The 7,992-nt window shown below is 39.9% G+C and overlaps 1 long non-coding RNA gene across 1 annotated transcript; it reads right to left on the reverse strand.

Annotated features, from left to right (window-relative positions):
• Nucleotides 1-3,461: 3,461 nt before the first annotated feature.
• LOC127536034 (uncharacterized) lies at nucleotides 3,462-4,845 on the reverse strand. Its single transcript, XR_007945020.1, has 3 exons — nucleotides 3,963-4,845; nucleotides 3,762-3,824; nucleotides 3,462-3,601 (listed from the first exon to the last, which is right to left on the reverse strand). It is a non-coding gene; the product is annotated as an uncharacterized LOC127536034 (long non-coding RNA).
• Between the last annotated feature and the right edge of the window lie 3,147 nt (nucleotides 4,846-7,992).

Raw genomic sequence — 7,992 nt, forward strand, 5'->3', positions numbered from 1 at the left:
TTTAGTTTGCCAAAAAACATTTTCACTCCATGAAATTGCACGGGTGTCTCCAAACTTTTGAACAGTAGTTTGTGGTAATTTTGCAAAAACAAAACACTTCTTAAACCTGCTGGTGGGTTAAATATCATATAAAAATATCATCAAAAAACAAAACAAGGTGCTACTGTACTAATACTACATATCTGTGCAAACATGCAGCTGAGCAGATTTTTCTTTGGAAAGCCTGCTTTAACTGTAAGAAAGTGACATTTCAGTCAAACTTTCAGCACCTGAAATAGATTTTTTTTTTTTTGTTGTTGTTGTTGCATTTTCTCAAAATTAGAGCTTCTACCCAACATTACATCTCCAGTACTGTTACTATCTGCTAGGTCTGAGGGCAATAGCTGATAAACTGATCATGATAAAATGTTTCACTTCATCCATTCATTATCTATACTCTGCTTAATTCTCATTAGGGTCATGGGGGGGGCGGCTGCAGTCTATCCCAGCTGACTTAGGATGAAGGCAAGGGACACCTGGACAGGTCACCAGTCTATCACAGGACTACATATAGAGACACTCACATTCACACCTATGAACAATTTATTCTGTGCAATACAGCACACAAAAAAATACAAAATAAAACTATGTATTGTCTGCAAACACTACAAAGACAAGTGTGCACATACAGTCATTGAAGTGGAACAATGGCACCACAGTGCAGATAGGGTTTTATATTTAACACATAACAGTGCTGTTTGGTTAATGAGCACAGTGAGTAGAGGAGAATGCATTTTCATAGAAATTCTTAAACATTTTCTGTTTTTGTTTTTTTTTCTTTAATCTGCTTGACTGGAGTAGCTCAGAATTTACTGATGGCTGAACTTTTTTCAGATTGCTGTTTGTGTTTGGACTCATAGACTTGAGGCTCAGTGCTGAATGGGTCCATCACTATATTTGCCACTGCACAAATCATGTGACATGATGCTGTAGCATCTGTTAGCAGACGCAAAGCTGAGCTACTTCTTTCGCTGCACAAAGTAGGATTATTACAGCTTGCACTGCTGCAGAGGAACCCCCAAGTCTCTGTCATTAGACCAATTGTGCGTCAACACTACATATACGCCTGTTTACCCCTCAGTGGCTTTAGCATCGTTTTTGTTTGCTTCAAACAATCCTTGTGGATTGAAAACTCACCAAAGCTTTGCTAATTAGTCTAGATTGCCAGGCATACAGTGGCACTCTTCTAATTACACCACAGTTACCATCACGCCTGTGTGAGCTCCTGCCTGCGGCTCCCCTGGAGTTTTAAAGAGAGGGTGGGGGTGAATTCAGGAGTCCTGAAATGCAAGCAGTTATCATGAGGAGGGGTGAAGCTTTTTTGAAAAGAAAGGTAATAAAACAAATGAGCATAAAATTGGAGGTTGTTTGGAGAAAAGCCCAGCTGGAGTGAAGCAGATAAAATGAATTGCTTTTTGCTCTTCTGTGAAATGTATTCAATTTGTGCCGCAGGGTGACAAAATGTTCCCCACCTAATAGCAGAGTTGATGGGCTGTCATTGGAGATCCATTTTGTTTGGAATACAGGCAGCCCTTATAAAGAGAGGGTCTATATATACAGTCAGTACTTCAGCCCCCATACTTAGTATCTGGCTTTCCTGAGCTGTATCCCCTCTATGTGACCCCCACTGCTCTCTCTCTTCAGAGCTCCCATTCTAGTTGTGACACTCTCATTTTCACAAGGGCTCCCAGTGCAAAGAGCTCTGACTCAGCATGATGCAGAAGAGATGCAAGTCTTGAGTAGCCAGATAAAAGCTGAGGTAAATGCCACAATAGAGGTTTGAAGCACTTTGCATGACAGACGCATGGTTTCAATCTGACAGCATAGAACAGATAAACTTCCAGCATTGACAGGTTTAATTATGAGCACCAGTAACTTCAGGACACCTTTAGTGATTGGTTTGGTTCCGTACAACATTAAAAGTCCAACTTCAACACTGTCAGTGAGTCTAACATTTTTTTTTTTAAAGTTGACCGAGTGAAGCTTTTAAAAATAGCAGAGCAAAAACAAAATATGACATTTGCTAATGATTGGTGGAATCAGAGGAAATTAAGTTCAGAAATTTTAAAATGGCATTTTTGTACATTTGTCAAGGTAACCAAAGTCCCTTGTATGGGTTGAGGTTCATTCCCAACGCATGGGAGCACTGACATTGTGTCCAGATCTAGCAAGGTCTGCCAGTCAGAGAAGTTGGCAAAGTGATCTAAGAAAATTTAAAAAAAAAAAAAAAAAACTCAGTGTAAATATGTGAAGCAGATTTTTTTCTATTTTTGGACATTTCAATTTGACCATAGAACAGTTTTATAAGCTTTTCTTATATTTTCATTTCTATAGATACTTTTAAACTGATCTGAAATCTACAATGTGTTTGTTTATTGGAATGACAATATTTTCTTACAGTTTCTTGCACACAGTACAAGATGACTGGACTCATTAGGTCACTGCAGTGAACAGAATTCATCAGATCTTATTGTTCATTTTGTATCACAGTATGGATCGAGGTTATGATGGTGTTACAGCAGGTTATCAGATAAAGATTGGATGATTGGTCATGTGACGTGGCGCCACTGACAAGCTTTAAAACTCATGTTTACCACTGAGCATGTGCAAAACAGAATCCTTGGGAACTAACTGTGATGGATCCATTGGTAGTTGTAGCCAGGGCCGGCCCTAGGTTCACAGGCACCCTAGGCAAAATAGTAATACGGCGCCCCCCCCCCCCCCTTCGAATCCAATACACTTTCCCATAAATCTCTGCGCAGAGATTCAGCAGAGGTGTCTACACTAAAGACCTGCTTTAATTTGTTAACATAATCATAACAATAGGAGCTATATCATGCAAAATCCACTTTTGTAGGTTTTAACCATGTCATACTGTTATTTCCTCTTCAAAAACACCCCCAAAGTGTTTTTTTTTTTGTCCCCGTTTGTTTGTGCTTTTCCTGTTTCTGCTGCTCAACTAGCAGCCCCTCCCAGACCTGAGAAAAACGAGCTGTCTGTTGCTTCTACGTCACAAACAGCAGAGCCTCTTCTCCCTGTTCACTGTTCTCCTAAAAGATTGCCTTCCTCCGTGTTTTTTTTCTCTTAATTGCCGCAGCAGCTTATGCCTCGTTACTGGGTGAAAGGTCGCCTGTTTGTTTGTGAGCTTATCTCTGGAAATTGCCTGTCCTTGGCTGCCAAAATATATTTGTTTTTCAAAGTATGATAAGTATGCATAATTTGCATTCTGGCATTAAATAAAGATAATGCACACAGTGAGCAACAAACTAAAACACTAAATTGTACCATATTTTTGAAGAACACCAAGATTTTTTTTTTTTACTCTTTCTTTTATTTGCCAACAAATGACCATAACATGATGTATTGATTGTTTAAGTAATTGTGTATGCTTTTCTCACGAGTTTATATATATATATATATATATATATATATATATATATAAAATAGAATGAATGTATATTCCTATATATAATACAAAATGTATAATACTCACCTGGTTCAACCGTTTGAGGTGGTGTCTGAAGAATTACAGTGCTGCTGCTTGGTGCTTCACTGACTGCTCCTGTACAAAGCAAAAACATATAGATCTTTAAGAATTACTTTTTTCCTCAATTGTTTTTGTGAAAATTATATAATACAAAACATAAAGTGGATGGATTTGATTCAAATCTTATATAAGACGTATAATTACATTGCTACTACTTTGCTATTGTAATGCTCACCAGCATCAACATTTTGAAGTTGTGTCTCAATCACTGCTGTGCTTCTGCTTAATGCTTGAGATGCTGTGTAAAACACCAAATAATAGATTATTGACTTTTTGGTGAGCCAACATAATAACATATATAAGTCATAGACAGTGGAGTATCTCATACCACTCCAACAAAACTATTACATAAACATTAGTAATCCTTTCAACTTACAATGTTCACTGTCACTGTCACTAACAGCCACAGGAGAAGGTAACTGTGAGACCGAGCTTGCTGCCTCTTCTGCAGCAGCTTCTACAGTTGGCCCCTGTCGTGGCTGTAGATATTTTCTCAGAGCATCTGATCAAAAGAAACATGCTTGCACATTACATGAATTTGTGGATTATGCACAAAAGTGACTAAACCAACGAGGTAAAACGTCTGCTCTATTAAATAAACTGGCACAGGCAAGAATGTATGATGTTTCAACAAATAGAGGTAGGTTATAGCACATAATAAGTAGCATTTGACTTAGCTAGCGTTAGCACAATCGTAAATTGACATCCAGATGAAAGGTCGAATTATGTCATTATCCAAAGAATATATACCTCGACTTTGAGCCCGTTTCTCCTCCTCTTCTCTTCTTCGCTTTCTGAAAGCAGCACCCGAAGGCTTGGACAGCCTTTTCATGATAAAAGTTTTATGTTTACAAAAATGACAGCGCTACGACGACGACCATCTCATCAATAAACTGATGGGATGCGCTGCCCATCCCCCACTCACTCACCTTGTAAACTCAACAGCATGCTGTAGTAGCGCGGGGCGCCGCCCCGGCGGCGGCGCCGCAGATCAGATGGAAAAGGATGCATGCGTGACTCACAACTCGCGAGAGTTGTGAGTCATGATTAGTGAAAACGAGTTTTATTTTAAGTTTCACAAAATTTGTAGTTATTTATAGGTTGAGAGACTGAGAGTAAACATAATGGTGCATTAAGAAAGTGAATAAAAAAAAATTTAAAAAAAAAGGAAAGAAAGACTGAGAGGGAGACTGCCATTTGGCGCCCCCTCACCAGATGGCGCCCTAGGCAACGGTCTAGGCCGCCTATGCCGTGGGCCGGCTCTGGTTGTAGCAACGAGTCTGATTCCAACGCAAGCAAACCATGTAAATCTGTATGCTGTAGAATCCGCTTGCCACTTAGTTAACAAAATTGCATTGTGCTAAGGACTCAATTCATGTAACTGTAATTTGTTAGTGTTTCGTCCGTGGTTCTCATTGATTTTATAAAGTGAATTTCTCTCAATGGCCAATGCTACGTCTGTCATTTGTGTTGAGCTGATTTAAGTCAATGAGTCATCCAAAATAAAGTCTACTTACCTGATAGGACCTGTTGTGTGACACATCACTGCACCACTTTGACTATCATCTCTCATTTGTCTAAATCATACACGCTATTATGGAGCAGTAGCATCAGTGAAGTTATGACCTTTGCTTTTTTTCTGTTGCCAAACTTTTTTGCAGTTTTAACTTAAATGCCATCTAAATGTGCACAACGCTTCATCATACTGACTAACGTTAAACCGTTGGGAACACTGTCACAACAGCATCTTTTACCATCTAATTCGTGCTAGCTGTCGTCTCGTCTGACGGCGAACCTGCTCTCACTAATTCAAGATAAATTAATTTAATCATATTGCCATTTTGCTAACAGAACTTTACATTCATTTTCAATGTGAGAGATCCTGATGAAAACGATGCTGCTTCTGTATAGTGCTTAGTTGGAGGTGGTTCGTGGCTCAAACAAGACAATAGAAGTGAAGGCAATCAAGTACGCATTCCCACTGTCAGACTTTTTCAGAAAAGTTGACAAGAAAGGATATGCAAGACGTACTCTGTTGGCACAGTGCCAGACAATACATAAACCATACATAGGAGTCAGGTTGCTGCAATAATTATACACAAAATGCTGCAGTGCTCCTGAAAAATGACAGCCCTCTATCAGTGACCCCCAATGCAGTTGAGAAGGTCAGGCTTTAGCCAGTGTGTGTTTGTGTGTGTGTGTTTCATCTGTATTCTTAGCAATGGTCATGATTATCATTATTATTTTCAATATTACGCCTGTCTTAATGAGGAAGACTCAACAACTGGCTGCAGACAAGGTAGGATGAAACTTTCAGGAACCACTGTGTCTTATAAGATGGAAATGGTCTGGCAATGCCTCTTTTCACTGTAAGTTGATGAGAGAACATGCAACGGTAGCCAGAAGGTGCTTAAAATGATTGTGAGGTACTTTGATCAAGAGCAGAACTATGCTGTTGCTGAACACTTAGATCCACTGGAAGTAGTTAAGGTCAATGGTGGCAGCTTGGAGAGTGCCATCTGTGACTTCTCTATAAAGACATTTTAAGGTCAAACCTGATAAGCGTTATGTTGGATTCTTGCGATGTGATTCGCGGAACTGGAAACGGCTACCTGGAGCAGCATTTGTCTCTGGATAATCACATGAGTTCAACTCTACTGGAGGGATGAACACCATTCTTCCAAAAGATGTTCTCTCATTCGGTGTTTTGATAAAGAGAGCGCTGTTGGTGCTAACCTTCCCATAGGTGTTCAGTTGGGTTGAGATTTGGTGGCTGCAAAGGCCAAAGCAGATGATGCATTATTACTAGGACATTTTAATGACACTAGTGCTTCTGTCTTTGTGGCACCGTGGTGCAGTGATTAGCGCTGTCACCTCACAGCACCAACCTGCTGGTCAGCTGGGGTCTTTCTGTGTGGAGTTAATGACCTCCCTGAGAATGCGTGGGGTTTTCTGAAGCTTCCAAAGACATTCATGGCAGGTTTGTTCTAAATTGGCCACATGTGCCAGTGAGTACGAGCGGCTGTCTCTCTGTGTTAGCTCTGCGACGGCCTCCACCTACAGTAACCCTCCGCAGAACAAACGGGTGGGTGATACTCTTACGTATAGAGCAAAACACACACAGTGAAACAAAGCACAATAGAATTAATTTCTTCTTTGCCTCACCTTTTCACCATAATTCTATTTTCATCTTGCTTCCATATTCACATCATAAAGCCCTTCATCAGGTTTCTGATCCTGATTCTTCTTCTTAATGCAGGCAGTCTTGGAGAGAGACCTCTAAAGAGAACAAAAACAGATAAAAGCCTCTATTAATTCTGAAAAATAATGAATCTTGAGCTGTATAACTACATATTGTCATATTAATATAAAATATTTCATGAATCGGTTTACTTCATAGGCTGACCTTGTGTTAATTAAGCGATTTTGCGTCTCGTGTTGGTCTTGGATGTGTTTCGTTTCTCATCCTGGTTCCGTCGCTCATTTTCTTTGACTTCTTCAGGGCTTTTCAATCGTTTCTGGTCCTTTTTTTTTTTTTTTTTTTTTTTTTTTTTTTAAATTGCGTGAAGTTGTGGAAGCAGCAATGAAGAACAAAGACATGGAGATACATTTTTCAGTTGACTGACATATAGCTAACTTTGTCAAACAGATATATACTCAATATTACTGTATGCATGCAATAACAGCAAGTTTGCATTACCAGTGCATCCTCTTCACTATGAAGTCACTCCTCATTTCTACTGTCATTTTGTGACTGCGGGAGCTGCATTTCATTTATCATCTATTATTATCTATTGTCAGCTCTCTTTTCATCTTGGGTCCTGGAATCATATTATAGTTTCTTTTTTTGAAGGACACTGTTTTATGTTTACAGAGCAGGCACGGAGGACAATTCTTCCTCTCAGTGAGTCAGTCATGTGAAATATGAGAAGGTGGCTGTCTTACTTGTTGAATGAGGTTCTTCCTGATTCCAGCCTGATGAGCTACATGTAGAGAAAATCATCTGACTTACCTTGTTTACCAGCAGATTTCTTTCTGACAGTGAGGAGACCATTACACCACATTTATTACCACCCACCTGTTCCTCTCAGTTTGAAACCCCTGAACTCTGGACCTCATCACAGCTGACTCTGCTGTTGGTCTGGGGTTGACACATAAAGACATATGACCTCTCCATGACACGCTGTCTGCATCCTTTTCACTTTTTGACAGAGCGGAGGTTCACTGCGAGAGTGTAACACTATCCCCCACAGATCCGCCCACACCTCTGTCAGACACCCTGACCAGAGTCTCAGGGAGGAGGACAGTGTTCATGTCACCACACAGTCAGACACATCTGAGCACCCAATGAATTCAAATAAAATACGATCAACTTAATTCAGCTCAACTCAGACTTGATTTGATAA

This window comes from Acanthochromis polyacanthus, chromosome 11, assembly GCF_021347895.1.
Source record: "Acanthochromis polyacanthus isolate Apoly-LR-REF ecotype Palm Island chromosome 11, KAUST_Apoly_ChrSc, whole genome shotgun sequence".
Lineage (NCBI taxonomy): Eukaryota > Metazoa > Chordata > Actinopteri > Pomacentridae > Acanthochromis > Acanthochromis polyacanthus.